At 45.6% G+C, this 17,117-nt stretch overlaps 1 protein-coding gene across 1 annotated transcript in view; it reads left to right on the forward strand.

Annotated features, from left to right (window-relative positions):
* Nucleotides 1–17,117, forward strand: part of MLXIPL (MLX interacting protein like) — a 941,138-nt gene that overhangs the window by 887,926 nt on the left and 36,095 nt on the right. The window lies entirely within an intron of this gene.

Here is a 17,117-nt window from a genome sequence, read left to right on the forward strand (position 1 = left end):
TTTATTCCCTATATTGGCATAACCGTTCAAGTGCGATTTTCTGAAAAGTCATCTCTGGCCTCACACGAACAGAGCCACATTCCAGCATGACTCTCTGCTACTTCCTTTGCGACCAATTAGTGCAATGACAGAGCAGCAGTCACTATCTGATATTCCTAGATAACACTCCGAGTTCTTCAACAAGATAAAAACTTAGCAAACCTGGAAATCCCCGCTTGCTATGTTTTGATTAGTAATGGAACTCTAATGAGCAACTGATAACTGTCACTTCCTAGTGACATCTTTAATTGACGTCTTATGTCCAGCAAACTTGCGTCAAACCCGGCACCTGTCAGGTATAAATATTACCAACGTTGCCTTAAGCAATGTGAGCTGTGAGCTACAAGCTACTGTTGCTGATGCTGGCTGCCTGCATGACCCTGTGTTGGTAAATCTAGCACTCTGTCGCTGCAGCCTGCTATCCTGTGGTGGTGAAGCTGCTGATTACCATTATCGCCGCTACAGCGCGAACTATGGTGCAGTACGCTTAAGGAGCTGAACAGCCGTCCTCTGCGAAGACATCCAGCAGATTCCAGCTGCCCGCGGACGCTGTCCCCCCTCCTTCCTCGACGCGCTTAAGAGAGCCGCTGCCTTTCTCGTGCAGAGAAATCCAGTCCCGGCGCTTCCGGTTTACCCTCGCGGGTGACTGGGATATCGAGAGAGACCCCTGAAGGAGATACCAATCCTCCATCATTCTATTCAGAGGTATGGTGTTGACTAAACCCTTAGACGAGAATTCGTGAAACAAACCTTGGCAAAACCAACTTAACTTAAGCTACTTACTTACTCCCCTTTTCACGTGTTAGGCTTAGGTCAGGCACACTGGGGTAGGTTTAGTTAGAAGCACCAGTTGAGTATGTTAGCCTAATGTATATATGACTGTATATATGTTTTATTACTTTTAAACCATTGTATGGCTAAGAAACCATATCAATGCTTTTACAGTTCTATTTCGCAATACTTATCTTACTGTACGTACTTTTTATAATAACAGTTATTGCAATTGTGGCAATACATTTCTCTTGTACGAGAAGAAAGACTGTTCAATAAATGTTAACCTTTATTGATACACGCCCGTCTCTCTATTCTCTACATCTCGTGAAAGTAAACTGCACTAGACTGACTGAGTGAAATACATGTCTATTGTTTCACACGACCCTAGAGATTGACTCTTGATCTGAGGAGCAAAGTTGTCATGTTGCACGGTTGTTGGAAAACTGAATCCCTTCTTGTCTGTGCCAAGGAAGCTGATCACTTCCTATGCAGAGAAGAAAGTTTCCAGTGACCTCTGAGCTAGTTGGTAACACAACCCAATTAAGTTTAGCATAGTCAGTGGAGGCCTGGAATATCCGCAGTTCCACGTCGATACTACTGTTTATGTTATTCCAATGCGCAGGGCCTAGTGGGAAACTAGGAACTACACTACATGGCGCCCAACGTTTGGTAAGGCGATAAACTAACGTAAGACTTATAGAGTAACTCAGTCGTGCATATTTCACAGACCCCTTTCTCCCGTAAATACTCCAATAGACGTCTGGAGTGGGTGAAAGGTTAAAATCCGCCCGACCTTAGTAGGAAGAGATTCCTATGTAAAGCTCCGGTTTATTCAACGTTGAAGGATACAGTGTTCCAAAATATTGTGCACCTAATCTTTGTCTCCTTGGAGACCTACTCTGCAAACCTTGCATTTTTACAATGCCAGGAGAGAACGGAACCTCTGGGGCCGCAGTAGACGCGACTCAGCAAGGTCCCGAACAAGCAGACCCGGATGCTATTATCATCCCGGTTCACTTAAGAAGATCTATAACTTTAAAACTTATAGAAAACGGACTGACACCTCAGGGTGGTACAGTAATTTTCGTGATAGAGGCTCACGAGTATCGGCAGACAGAGGTATTCTATTCATGGATAAACTTTCCAGCGGCAAACGCTGCAACACAAGAGTTTCACTATTACAAAATAGAGGAACCTCCGGGAGAGTACGCTCCTTTCGAGGAGATTGAAATCCCACTTAAATTTCAAGAGCACCTGCTCTGGTTTAATGGCGCCCTAAAACACAATAATCACATAACCAGGCTCGGTCCACTAGGTAGACCAGGAGCAACGTGGCCGGTTCTAGCCAGCTACACACCACATCCTGACATTGCAAGAATGTCAAGAGAAGAGCTGTTAGTACAGCAAAACACATTAATAAAAATACATAGGCAATTAGTCCAATATGTAATGCGGACTGCAACAGTCCAGCCAGCTGTTAATTCACACCAGCTGACCCCTCATCAGGGGAACACAAATAAAATTACACCACAGAACATACAGTCATGTCTTGGTAAAACACCCGTAAAACGGGAACAAATTCCTTTCTGGTTAGCACAGAAAATCACTCAAATAGAGGCAGTATTTCCTGATACTACCCCTATTGAGAAACACAGAATCTTGACCATCTGCCTTCCTATGGGAATCGCACCACACGTGGAGGACTGTGACACTTGGGGTACAGTCTTTGCTTCCATTTACACAAAAACACACGGTGTGCCGTCTATGGCGGTAATACCAGAAGTGCTAAAACAGATTCAAAATGTTGCGTGCTTATCTAGGTTCCTGATCGATACTGTGACCTTATGCCCCTATTCGGCTATAAATCCATTTATTCCCTATATTGGCATAACCGTTCAAGTGCGATTTTCTGAAAAGTCATCTCTGGCCTCACACGAACAGAGCCACATTCCAGCATGACTCTCTGCTACTTCCTTTGCGACCAATTAGTGCAATGACAGAGCAGCAGTCACTATCTGATATTCCTAGATAACACTCCGAGTTCTTCAACAAGATAAAAACTTAGCAAACCTGGAAATCCCCGCTTGCTATGTTTTGATTAGTAATGGAACTCTAATGAGCAACTGATAACTGTCACTTCCTAGTGACATCTTTAACACCATCGCTGCTAATGGTTTTCCGCTGCTGTGCTGCTTCTTCTGATATCCCATTGTTCATGACGAGCTCAGCTCGTCATGAGTGTATGAGAGGGGTATATCATGACGAGCTGAGCTCGTCATGAGTGTCGAAGGGGTTATTTGACGTCTTATGTCCAGCAAACTTGCGTCAAACCCGGCACCTGTCAGGTATAAATATTACCAACGTTGCCTTAAGCAATGTGAGCTGTGAGCTACAAGCTACTGTTGCTGATGCTGGCTGCCTGCATGACCCTGTGTTGGTAAATCTAGCACTCTGTCGCTGCAGCCTGCTATCCTGTGGTGGTGAAGCTGCTGATTACCATTATCGCCGCTACAGCGCGAACTATGGTGCAGTACGCTTAAGGAGCTGAACAGCCGTCCTCTGCGAAGACATCCAGCAGATTCCAGCTGCCGGCGGACGCTGTCCCCCCTCCTTCCTCGACGCGCTGAAGAGAGCCGCTGCCTTTCTCGTGCAGAGAAATCCAGTCCCGGCGCTTCCGGTTTACCCTCGCGGGTGACTGGGATATCGAGAGAGACCCCTGAAGGAGATACCAATCCTCCATCATTCTATTCAGAGGTATGGTGTTGACTAAACCCTTAGACAAGAATTCTTGAAACAAACCTTGGCAAAACCAACTTAACTTAAGCTACTTACTTACTCCCCTTTTCACGTGTTAGGCTTAGGTCAGGCACACTGGGGTAGGTTTAGTTAGAAGCACCAGTTGAGTATGTTAGCCTAATGTATATATGACTGTATATATGTTTTATTACTTTTAAACCATTGTATGGCTAAGAAACCATATCAATGCTTTTACAGTTCTATTTCGCAATACTTATCTTACTGTACGTACTTTTTATAATAACAGTTATTGCAATTGTGGCAATACATTTCTCTTGTACGAGAAGAAAGACTGTTAAATAAATGTTAACCTTTATTGATACACGCCCGTCTCTCTATTCTCTACATCTCGTGAAAGTAAACTGCACTAGACTGACTGAGTGAAATACATGTCTATTGTTTCACACGACCCTAGAGATTGACTCTTGATCTGAGGAGCAAAGTTGTCATGTTGCACGGTTGTTGGAAAACTGAATCCCTTCTTGTCTGTGCCAAGGAAGCTGATCACTTCCTATGCAGAGAAGAAAGTTTCCAGTGACCTCTGAGCTAGTTGGTAACACAACCCAATTAAGTTTAGCATAGTCAGTGGAGGCCTGGAATATCCGCAGTTCCACGTCGATACTACTGTTTATGTTATTCCAATGCGCAGGGCCTAGTGGGAAACTAGGAACTACACTACACACTTAACATAAGAACCCCAGGGGCTGACAACCTGCAAACACTCGCGCTCTGAAAACAGCAGTTGGGTGGAGAAGTCGATAAAAGGAGCGTGGGTATAGAAATCGTATGGGCTGACCTCTTTACCCATTGCAGGTTTGTATGTAACAAAAAAATTGATATCATTTTTAGGCCTGCATTTCCGATCTAACTTGATCTATTGAGACTCTGTCTGCCCATCATCCTCTTACACACAGGGCGAGGAATCCGCCAGTGCATGCACTAATTCAATTCACTGATTCTTAGAGCATGAAAACCTAACGGAAATCAGGACTGAAATATGTATATCCACAAGCATTTCTCGCTAGACCCAATGCTGCTTGGGCAGGTCAGAATCATCGTTTGAATGGGATTATGACAAACACACAAACATTCAGACGAGATACGTAAGCATTGCAAATATGGTGGTCTAGAGCACTGAGCCCACCCAAACATTAGTTGTATTGGGTGAAGACCGAAGGGTGAAGCATGCCACCAGTGGTTTCTGGTGGATGAGGGTCTTTTTATAAAACCAACTAGGAATCCCCTACCCAATTCTGATCTAATAGTGGGCCGCGGGAGGTTAAATCACAAAAGTTCTCTCTCCAATTAAATTGCTCTTTTTAGGACTTGCCCATAAGAAAAGTCACATCTTTAGAGCACTCTGCACATGGTCTGATTTAGATTTATTTGGCAATTGTACAATTCTTAAAAATCATTACAATCAGAAAAAAACACTGTAAAACACTAGTAAAATTGCTCACACTTTAAAACTTAACAATATCCTATCATCATCCAATAGCTATTGAAACCAATGTGATAAATATAAAAACGGATAAATTCTGATATTGACTATTAGCGTAGAGTATAAAAATATAGCCATCTTAACTACTTTAAAAGCTGTTCTCTAAAGGATCATAAAAGTGCACCTGCTGGATATGAGTTTGCTAAAAAGAGCCAACGTGGACACCAAAACTGGATCAAACGTACACTAAAACTTTACAATGGGTAAACGCTGAGATTAATGCGTTAATAAAGATGTAAATATACAAGCCATATAGGTTGTAAAAGAGGCTCCCCTACTGCATGTAAGTAGCGTAACTAGCTCCAGCCTGTTCATGGAGCGGTGCAACTGCAGATGCAGTTGTACAAGTGGGCTCCCTCTTGGAGGTAAGTAGCGTAGCTAGCAGCAGCCTTTAGAGAAAAATAGGCAACTGCAGTTGCAGTGAGCTAGTGCTTGACTTGGACAACAGATCTGACCATATGAGGTGAAACCCCATTAGAGGGAAGGTAGCTTCGATTACTGTGTTTAGTGCTTAGTGATTATAGAGGCATGCCAATTCAAGGGTAGCTGGTTAGTAATCTGTTTAACATGCATAATTAAAGTGCTTCCTGTTAACGTGCTACTTGGCATGGACAATTAAAGTGCTAAAGTGCTGTGAGTTCCCACCCAGTGCCCTCTTCCTGGCTAAATGAAATGCCGGGCAGCTAACTTGGTGGGAGGGCTGAGATCCTCTTACCCGTGAATTACTGAGGGACAGAGCTATGCAGAACATATAAAAGAATAAATGGCTTCTAGCTTATATATGGTGTGCTGTAATACCCACCCAGTGCCCTCTTACTAATTAAATACCACATGCCAGGCAGCTGAGGCGATAAGTGGAGCTGAGGGCCCCAGAGTCACCTGGGATCAGAGCTACATTGGGGATTGGAGGGACCAGAGGAACCCATAGCCTCCGGAGCTGCCTGGAGAACTGAAGGAGCGACTTGAAAAAATGTCAGGAAGCGAGCAGACAACTCGGGTTCCTCTTTACACAACATTGCATTGCCGTGTTGCAAGTGTGAATATTCCGCGACTTCAAGATGGGACGTAACCAATATTTTCTGTGCAGTGGTAACGCTTTACAAATGCAGATGATGGTGTGAATCTAGCTTGAGAGCTTTCTTCAAATCCCAGTTGGTTGTAAGAATGGACCTGAGTAGACCTGTTCTAAATCTGCTCCCCAGCTAGCAAAGTATGCAGGAGGAAACACATTTAAGTTAATGATTGTCTTGTTTGTGCAAATACAAACAAGAGAGTCCATCTTAGAGTCCTTTGTGAGGAATAGGTTTCATTTTCCTCTGCATTTCTTGCTTTGTAGCGCCGGAAAATAAAGCAGTATCGAAGCTCACTTCTACTAAATGTTTAGCTATGGAATGGCAGAGTTCATATTGTCCCCAATCATCTGGTGTTCTTGATTTTGTCTTTACTGGCCCAGTAGCCTCCTTAGTGGAGTCACAGATTGCTCTAGGGGTGGTGTATAAAGTACAATCACCTGTAAAATAATTCAGTTTGTGAATGGGATCTGCAATATTGTTGCAATGTATGCCTTGTAAACACGGGGAGGCTTCTTCCTAATTGTAAAAGGAAACAAATGTGGATCACACTGCTTCACCTTACCAGCAGGTTCGCCCCTAGGCATCATGGTAAATGCAGTTTGCCAAGTGTGTGTACTTGCAAAGTTTCTTCCTAATTGTATCTACAACAAAATATTACTCTCTGTACCTGGAGTCTAAATCTGCTGTGAAACATTTCTGCTTCTTTTGCAGGAGAATGTTGAGGGTTTTTTGCTCAAGGATTCAATCACTGCACCATACTGGTGCATCATTCTCTGCCACACAGACTTTTCGGGAATTCCTAAGTAAGGAAGCAGAACACAATCTCACAGCGCAGGTCTGTTTCTGAAAATGTAAGCCTGAGTGCAATGCGATCCACCTGTATTTGGACCCTGAAACATGCTTCAAGAGTCCTCATTTATACTCTCTCTGACATTAGCTGTATGCGTTCGGACGATGCTTACACTTTGCCAACCTGGATCTTCAATTTCCTTCTATTCTCATTACCCGGAGATTGGCTTCTGTAAGAATTGTCCTCAGTGCTTTGAGGTCCAATTCTACATGGTTTTATGTTTTTGTGAAGGTCATAAACACTAACCTGTTTAGGGGGACATGGCATGTCCTCAGGGCATGTGCTTGTCTGGAGCACCCTACACCAGAGCTGGTAAAGAGGAGGTAACAGAGGTCTTGGTTGACCGACCAGATCACAGGTGAGCATTTTGTCCCTGACCACCAGATGATCCTGCACCTGAATGCAGAAACTGAGGTAGAAACGAGCTCCAGGAAGAAAAAGGTGCTTGGCGGTGGATGTGGCACAGAACACCCAGTATTGGGTTTAGTACAGAGCATTAGAAAGAGGGGTTGTTCTGGTACCATGGTTTGGAAGGCAGAGGCTTGACCAGCATTCCGCTCCGGCACTTCGAGGAGGTCATCTATTGGAGATAGCCATGTATGGTGGCATTGTCTTGATCTAGATGTTGGTGGGATTGTACAGTGAGAACCTCTCTCTGCTGAAACAGAAAGGAGTAAATCAGGACCTGTATTTTTAGGTCGAGCCTGTGCCAGCGCATAACCGCTGCTCTGGCAATCTCTTGTAGGTAGAGTACGGAGGAGAAGCCCCGCCCACTACCCGCCCATATTTTTGATTGTCTTGTGTCTTTGTCCTTCGTAAATGCTGGCGTTTGATTCCTTAATAGGCCTGTTAGTCCCTCCTTATTACAGCCATGTCGTAGTTTTGTATCCTCCCATTGCTACTGGCCCCTTTACTTTGGTTCTTACACAGTACGTGTTAATTTAGTGTTGTAAGCACTATGTTCTTTATTGAGTTTGTCCTACTTGAGGCACGACAATGTACTTTGTTTTCTTTAAGCGTGCTGTACGCGCTTTCACTTTTGAAGCTGCCGGGACAATCACGACCCTGCTTATCAATGGCCCATGTTTTCTTTACAAAAGGGCCGGGTGAATACTGCTCTATCAACCCCCCACCTGGGAAAAGACCTGTCTGTTGTTTGCATTTATTTATGGGTTTTTATATAGCGCAAACTTGGTCTGTAGGTATTAGAGCGCTTTACATAGAAGACATACGTTACAGAAAGACACATACATTTTTGGTAGGTGCGCAGAGATTAATGTATTCATGACGCCTGAGTGGGGGGAATCAAGGCTGTTCTTCGGTTGCCTCTCCTGACCAGGCGCCCCCGCAAATAGATGTATGGCGCCTCCTAGTCGTTCCACGGGCAAGAGCGAGCCAAGGCGGGGAGTCCTTCAGCTGTTTCACCATGATGACTGGCGGCACTGGTGACGTCATCTGGAGGCGCCTCAGTGCTGCATGGTGCTAATGGCCAGCATGGCCTACTATGGAACCGGGAACCAGGTTTGAGTACCAAGATGTCGCAACATTTTCCCAGAGGAAGATGATACAAGTGGAGCGCAAGGGAGGGGACTACCAGGAGCGTAGCCATGAAGGCTTTATGCAAACACTTACTGCGCAAATTGTTCTTTTTATACGTTGACGCATCGAGGCTTGGCGGAACAGAAAGAACCTGCCTGAAACACAGGAATGGTAGGAGGCTGGGTTTCTTCACCCTCATCACATACATTTCGGCACATTTGGAGGGTCGACCAGCCTGCGGCAGCTGCATTATGCAGATGGTGGCAGAATCTTGTTGAGAACTTCCGACTCATCCTCACTGCGCCAGCAGACATGGTTAGTTTGCAGGTAGTCTGTAGTTTAGCAGGAGGCTGATGCAGGCAGAATTACGTTAGGCGGGCCACATCCTCTTACTGAGACCTTTCCCTACAAGTTGCGTTGATTTCCCCATCGTCTCACGGAGCATCCTAAATGAAGCATGCCACTTCTTTTGTCTGATGTGAGTGTGATGTCGCCTCTTTTTAAAACTTTCAAGACACTGAGTCAGTAAACTGTGGGTCTTCAGCTGAAGTCATTCATTAAGCACTCAAATCCAGTATTTTCTCATTAACATCACTGGTTGCAAAGGTGTTGTCTTGCTCTAAAAAGTGAAATGGTTTCTTAAGCATTGTATCTGCCTGGCAGGCCTTTAGATCACGCATTCCTCGCTCCAGGCGGCGTTTCTGTGGCTCATTGTAGCACCCTCTGTTTTATTACCTTAAACTATAGATGCAGATGTAAGTTTGGGATCCCTGTCCTACATTATGCCTGTGGCATTTAATCCCATGGGCACAGGCTCGAATTCAGAGGTGCGATCGCAGAGGGGGGAATCGATTTCCTCTATTTTAAAGATGTCCCCCTATCGCCTGACACACGCGGTGCAGTGGCAACATATTGTGTATGGTTCGCACTAAACTGTGAAACCATTTATCAAATACTGTGGATGCGTCGCCAGGTTTACTAAGGCTCACAGAGGACAATCGAGCGGAGATCGTGAGTTATTGAATATGAAATCGGGAGTTTGCTTTGTGAAGATTTATTAGTGTCTGTTACATGTTTGGAGCTAGTTGGGCACAGGCTCGAGATCTGTCTCTTTTCCTAATTCTGTTTTATTTGGGCCATCGGCGGACAGGGCGTCCCACTGCTCTTTTGCAGAGGGTGTGTGGCTATGCTACGTCCACGAGTCTTGGGATGATATTAACAACGCTCTTGCCACATGATGGCACAGGTAGGGCGCGTGTACCAATGGTCATCTAGGACCCCTTTATACAGCTCTGGTTTTATGTATTTTTAAAACACTCGGCCGTCTATCTCGTCATACGTCTCGTAAGAGTTACCCATTACATTAAATGCTATCCGCTCCAGAGGCCCTTGATGACCGGGAGAAAGCAAGAAGGTAGGTTTCAAGAATGCTCACACTAATGATATTTAGGAGCGAACATCCAAGTGAATGCACCTGTTGGGCAAACCATGCAATCGCAAGGTAAAGTCTCACAGCAACGCAGGCAGGTTATTTATTCAAATAAACACTGGGGGGAAAGTTGCCACTTATTCACTTTCTTGTACGCTTTTTCAACTTGATAACTACCTTTCTAACTGTTATTTAAGTAAACTTTTTCCATGCTGCAAAAACATAGGGAACATCATTTTGAACCCAGTTTTAGACTTTATGCTTAGGAATTTAGAAAAAAAACATTTTCTATAATCCGTATTTCAGATATAATAATAATAATAATCTTTATTTAGATATAAAACATATCTTTAAAAGAATTTACAGATTCGCAGCCTGACCGAATATTAGAATAAAAACTTCTAGGAGTAACAACACAAGTGTAGATATAAAGGCACGATCCATTAACAAACATTATAAAAACAGGGATTTTATCTCATAGTGTGTATTAAAATCACAAAAATTGAAACAAGGCGCCAGATTGCAGTGGATATAACCAAATTATGTCTAACGTTGCTGAGAATAATGTCAGTTAATACTGTTTTCGGTGAGAAAAGAAAGATTGAGCACTTTAGCATGGTCTCCTTAGGTTGAAGATGTGATATGCTCGCTGGATAAATTTTATAAATTTTATGTTTAGCACTGTGTTTTCCGGGTTCAGAGCTGCCATGATGGCTTGCCTGCAGGACCGAACCCCCAGCCTATTCCATTCTAATTTTAATCCGGACCTGCGTTCTGTGTTAAGGGCTGGGCAAAGGCAACTTACATGCAACATGGTTTCCGCCGTTTCCCCACACCCTCTACAGGAGAGATCTTCCGATGTACGTCGCCATGATGGTAAGTCCTGCAAGAAACGCCAGTCACCCAGTCTGATGGCAATAAAGCCGCGTTTCAGGTATAATGGATATGTGCTGGCCAGATAGCAGGCTGGGACTGGGTGTCTGTAGGAATTTATAGTGACCCAGGCATGGCTACGTTTCAGAAAAAGTGCTTTGTCAGTGAGACAAGAAATCATTCTCACACATTTTTTTATAGCTTTTTTAAATGCTATCTGGCCTGGGTTTAGGGCCCACAAATCGCTTGCTGACATTTGGTTAATGGCATCTGTAAAAAGTCGTCCGTACAAACCCCCCGGATTTATCTGGCTAATTTCTTGCCAGACTAGGGATTCTAAAGTACCTGGCTCAGCTTGTCTTAACTTGTGACACAGGTTAAGGTAAGCCCCAGTGGCTGAGGCCTCATAGTTTATTAGCCCCATCTCCAACCTGATCTGCGCTGCAGAGGCGGTCTTTGGCAACCGGAGCACCCCTTTGTAAACTTTAGTGGTCTGTTGGTTCAGGGTTGTGTTCATTTTACCACTGAAAATCTCAACACCGTAGGATAAAGTGGGGCCAACCTTTGCTCTCATTACCTCCAAAAGGGGAGCTAAGGTTGGACCGGAAAGATCTTTTGCAAGTTTGCCTAGTGACACCATTAGGGTCACTGCTTTAACTCCGATCTCTCTACGCTGTTTTTTGTAGCTACATTTCGAGTCCAGGTGGACGCCTAGGTATTTATAGGACTGGCCAATTTCTAAACTAACATTATTGAATGACCAGCCGCCCCCTGTGTGTCGTTTCTTACCGAATGTAACTACTTGCGTTTTCTTTAGGTTAACCTCGAGTTGGTTGCTGATCGTATAATCAAACAGTTTATCGAGGAGTCTTTGTAACCCTACCCTGGTTAAACTAAAGAGAGCCAGGTCGTCGGCGTATAAAAGATTGCTTAGAGTCATGCCACCCACCTTCGGAGAGTGACTATTAGTGTCGTCTAGGACCGCTGACAGATCTGCTACAAATAAGTTAAAAAGGAGAGGGGCCAGCACACATCCCTGCTTCACTCCTCTAGTTGTCATTATTTTACGTGAGAGATGTGTGCCGGTCCCCAGCTTCACCCGCACCCACGTCCTAGTGTGGAGCTGGATTATTCCCTCTAGTAGTTTCTCTGGAATCCCCCACATCTTTAGTTTGGCCCATAGGGCCTCCCTGGGGACTCTATCGAATGCTGCTTTGAAGTCGACAAAGCAGCAATGAACTAATCTTGAGGTTGCAACTGCCCTGTCGACTACAGTTGTTATTGCTAGCAAGTTAGTACGGGTTCCTGAGTGTGCCACAAACCCTGTCTGGTTCATTGGCAAAAGCTTGTTGTCCTTTACCCATAACCTTAGGTCCTCTAATAGAAGACCTGCATAATGTTTTGCTTCAATGTCCAGGAGGGCAATGAGTCTATAATTGCTCGGGTGTGCATGAGATCCAGATTTATAAATTGGGTGTATTATGGCTCCCCGCCATGACTCTGGGATTGTGGCTGTTCTTAATGCGTAATTGAAGAGATTGGCCAATGTTCCTGACCAGAGGGTAATATCTGATTTAAACAAAGTTTGTGGCAGGCCGTTTGGGCCTGGTGCCCCGTCAGATCTTGCTTTTGACAATAGATTCGAGACCTTTTCATGTGTTATACTCCACGAAGGACCATGCCCTTGGCTGGTCTCAATTACGGTGGTGTTTCCAATAGGGCTTGGATAATCAGGAGACTTAAAGTGATCGAGCAGGAAATTTGCCCAGTCTGTTTCCGGGATATTAGCCGACCCTGTACACACTGTTCCTAAGCTGGTGCGGTTAATAAGCGCCCAGAATTTCCTCGAGTTTTTTTGCTTACTTTCCCACACCAGTTTACTCCAGAATTGGTTTTCGTGTGCCCATTTGTCCTTTTTAATCGCTCGCATGAGTGATTTTTGTGAGGTTTGATAATTGGATATGCAATCACTGTTTCCTGGGAATTTGGCCAGTGCCCGCAGGGCCTTATTTCTCGCTTTCTTTAGTGACTTCGTTGTCTGAGATAATGTAAATTGATGCGTCGAGGTTGCCCTTTGGGCTTGATGCCTTGCAGGGAACAGATGAATCAGATGGGAGCATAACATGGACCATTGTTCAGTTGGACTGGCCTCATGCTCCTGGCCCAGTCTTATTATGTCCGAGCTTGCCTGAAGAATATTCGAGCTGATTTCTTCAGTCCACTTTAGGCGCTTTATGTTTTCTGTGTAAGTTCCCTGAAGTGTCGATGGTGCCTTTCTGTGATACTCTGGGTTTATGTTGAAGACTGTGACCTGGGGCCTGTGATCACTTTCAATTCTTGGGTGTATTCTAAAGTCAATGATACAATTTAACAGGGGTGCGGTGCAGATTGTGTAATCCAGATGCGATTGCTTTGAGCCGTTTGTCCATGTCCACTTTGGTGGAGTGTCCCCGGGTGTTCTGCCGTTGATAACAAGATAACCTGCACTATAAAATTGGCTCACGCATAGGTCGCCTAGATTAGTTTGGGTTTGTATGAGCGGTTTAGTTTGCTTTGTGGCCTCGATGATTTGTATTAGAGGGGGGCCATCATTATCTGCTACGTTCCCCTGAAATAGGTAGGTGTTAAAGTCCCCAGTAACTATGCAGTCTGAATTGGGTTGGTCCGTGGCTAAATCGTTCATAATCTCAGTTAGACGAGCCAGATGGACCTTTTTTGTGCGTGTACTGGGGTTAATGTACACTTTTAAGAGAAAGAGGGGACGGTGTTTCCGCCAGGGATCGATCTTGACCCCTAGGATCCAGTCTTCCTTAAGGGGCCATCGTGTTATTCGGGCTTTTATAGAGTTTGATACATAAGTTGCCAGCCCGCCTTTCGAGTGGCCAAAGCGACTGTCCCTGGTTGCTGGATTCCATGTCTCAGTGAACCCGAGCACTGGACACCCCTGTAAGGCCCAGGTTTCCTGTAGTGCTATTACTGAGTGGTTCCCCAAGAAAGATTGCGTGTCTGGGTCCCCAATTTTTTGGTGTAAGCCGCTTATGTTCCAGGAGCATAGTAGGGTAATTTGTTCTGATGGTGAGTTGGATGCTGCTCCTGACTGTGGTGGCTGAGCTGGAATTTTTGTGCCGATTGGCATGATCATAGGATTAGCTGGTCATTCGTGGCTTTTATTTGATAAAATTGCTGGGAGCCAGTCCCATCTTTGGCCAATGTCTTTGGTGGCTACATCTCTGAATTGGATGTTGCAGTCTTCTTCTGGCCCTAAGGCATTTTTTAGAATTGAGTAGGTTTTTTCTTGACCGTTCTGCCTTGTTGTCCTAGTTTTTTTAGGTGATGGTAGTTGGTTGAGGAGTGTGATTGGGTAGCCTGGCAAAGAGTATGGGTAGACTCGAATACCCCATTCCCTTAAGGTTGGTTTGTTGTTCAAAAACGTGGAGGCCCACTTTGCCTCCTTGAATGTCACCAGAGTTACCTCCGATGGTTGTGTTCCTCTTGGTGGGAGGAACTCGATAGCCTCGATTTCATCCGATACTAAGCCCATGAATCCAGGGATCCCCTCTATCAGTTTGAGTATGTTTGCTCTGTTGAGGATGTCATGGCGGCCCTTTGATTTATATTCTGGGGCTAGTATGATGCAAGAGTATGATGTAGCATTGGCAGTCTCAGTTTGATGGTGGCACATTATGTTTTTATTAGGTCTCGATCCTTCATTTTGCTTGATCTCCTGTGCTATCGAGTTGGTCTTGGTCTTTGGCGACCAGCGATGATTTGTGGGATGATCTGGTCTCTGAATGTGAAACGTTTTAGTCAGATTCTGACCCGTCATTGCAAGGTCACCCTGAACAGGGGGTGTGACGTACCCTGTTTTTGGAGACACTTGGGTTTCTTTGATTCTGGATATCCCTTTTTCGTCTTTTGTCGAGTCCTTGTTTATTGAAGCCGGGCCAGACTCTTTTTTGGCTACTCGTGTTGAGGGATCACTTATTTCCTGGGGACTCCCCATTATGGGATGGATGTTAGTAACAGGTAGGTCCTCTTTTGTCTTGGGCGCAGCAAGGTTTCCTGGCAAAGGTGGAGCGTCTGTCGCACTCGGTGCTTGTTTGCTTGATGCCGTTGAAAAAAGCGGGTAGTATCCTGGGTTGGCAGCAGTTCTTGGTGCCTTGGCCTTATTTCTTTGTTTACGTTGGCGCTTGCGTTCTCTTTTGCTTAGCTGGGGTTCAAACCCTGACTGATCGTCCTGGGTGGTGAGTGTCAAACACTGGGGACTGGCCAGTGGGCCCTTCGGAGAGTTAACCGAACTGGTGGTACCTCTATTTGGCGACCCCGTCTTTCCCTGCTCAGCTTCTGCCTGGCCAGGTTGTGTGTGACCTGGGGTTGGTTGGCCCCTTGCCTGGTTTAAGTGAGAGTCTATGACCTCGGTTGGCTTAGTGCCTTCTTTGGCAACTGGCTGGGAAGTGGCATAGTCCTGGGTCCACTATGATGACTTTTGAGTTGGAGCTCCCGGTGTGGTGCCTGTGCTGCTGCCCCTCAACTTCCTTACCTCCTGTAGAACACTGGCCAGGAAGTCAGGGAGCGATGATAGAGAATCGATTATTGGGGAGCACCAGCATACCGACTGAATTAGTTTTGTCGAGGCTTGGGCACCCATAATTAGATTGTTCAGTTGGTCTAATTTATTATCTATCCCTGCCGTGAATACGGCTAGCGTGTTTAGGAGATCAACCTGTACGTCCAGTTTGTCCGAATGGTAGTGTAGGGCGTTGACTGTTTGTTGAAATGTCTGCAAAAGTTGGGGCCAAACGCTGGAAATTGTTTGAACATCATGATTGGAGTTTAAGACGGTAGGAGAGTCATTTGGAGGGTTTTGGGTATCTTTAAAAAGATAGGACAGATCTGCTAGGGGCTGGTCACTTGGATGGATTTTAGTAGGGGTCTTTTGAGACGGGGGCATAGTTAGTTTGTATGGAGCAAATGAATGCAGAACTGTGGGCGATGGGCATTGGCTTGGCTCCGTCAATTGAGCGGTAGGGATACTAATTAGGTGAGGGATTTGAGCAGAACTATTGCTCAGTGCGGTGCTTTGGGCGTGGATTTGAGCACAGATTATCTTCCGGTGTGGGTCCGGCAAATCTTCTGTTGCGGAGGGAGAGTCTTCTTCTCCTTGGGAGGTTACCAAAGTACATTGTTTCTGGGTTTTTGTTGTGGAACCAGTCTGTGTTTTCAATGGGCTCGTCGGAGAGGTTTGCGACAGGAAACCACCCTGGGTGTCTGACGGCAGATGGGCCGGTTGCTGGCCCAAAGCCCCACCCGAGAATATATTCTGTTGGCTGTTGAAGTTACATGGTTCTGGGTTGGCACCACCCCAGCTTCCATGACTTCCAAGACTGGGCAGTGGTTTAATTGGAGTGGCGCCAAAGGTGAATACCTCCCTGACTTGAGCTGACTTGATGTGTTCGCCTTCCCAAGGGTGGGCGTTCGGGTTTTGTTGAAGAGGGGAAGTTAATTTCCACTCCCAGAGTGGATTCCTGCTCCTGGTTGCCTCCTGGGGCTGAGACTGTTGAGGAATTTTGGGTGTAGTTAAAAAATAATTTAAAAGATCAGACTGCTTTCCTTCGTGTGATTTGATCTTGGTCGTGGCCATTTGGGAAGAGCTGCGGCACCCTTCAGGTGGAATTCCGTCTGCTGGTTGGGTTTCACTGGCTGGATGGGGGGCCATCGCCGATATCGGTTGCCTGGGCCTTTTTCGTTTTGGGACCGATACCGCCTTCCTTACTTTCCCAGACCTCATCTTTGTTGTGGCTTTTTGTTGCAGCTCTGGTCTTCACGCCGGGGCAACAGTAAGGCTGCAGGTAAATTCCTCAAACTGTAGACCGAGTGATAAGAAGGACTCTAACTGCTCACCCCCAGCTCCCAGCTCTCTCCACTCAGGGAAACAAGATGTGACTCCCTGCCGTACTGGGGGGCTCTTGTGACTCTGGCTGGTCTGGCGGTACTTGCTGCTCGGTTGCTGCGCAGTCTCATGCAGGTCACGGGAGGAAAATTTCTTCTCCCTCCCTGGGCTCACTGACTCCTCGCTGGATGAGCACCGAATAACCCTGTGTGCTCTCACTGTTATTCGCGGTTATTATATATATATATATATATTCTTGCTCTACAGACTCGATTCCTTGCAGCCCCTACTGTACTCGAAGCTTTGCGCCCCCCTGCCGCTTCGGGGGGTCGAGTCCTCCACTTGGTCCACTC

Source organism: Lissotriton vulgaris, chromosome 2_1, assembly GCF_964263255.1.
Source record: "Lissotriton vulgaris chromosome 2_1, aLisVul1.2, whole genome shotgun sequence".
NCBI classification, from domain to species: domain Eukaryota; kingdom Metazoa; phylum Chordata; class Amphibia; order Caudata; family Salamandridae; genus Lissotriton; species Lissotriton vulgaris.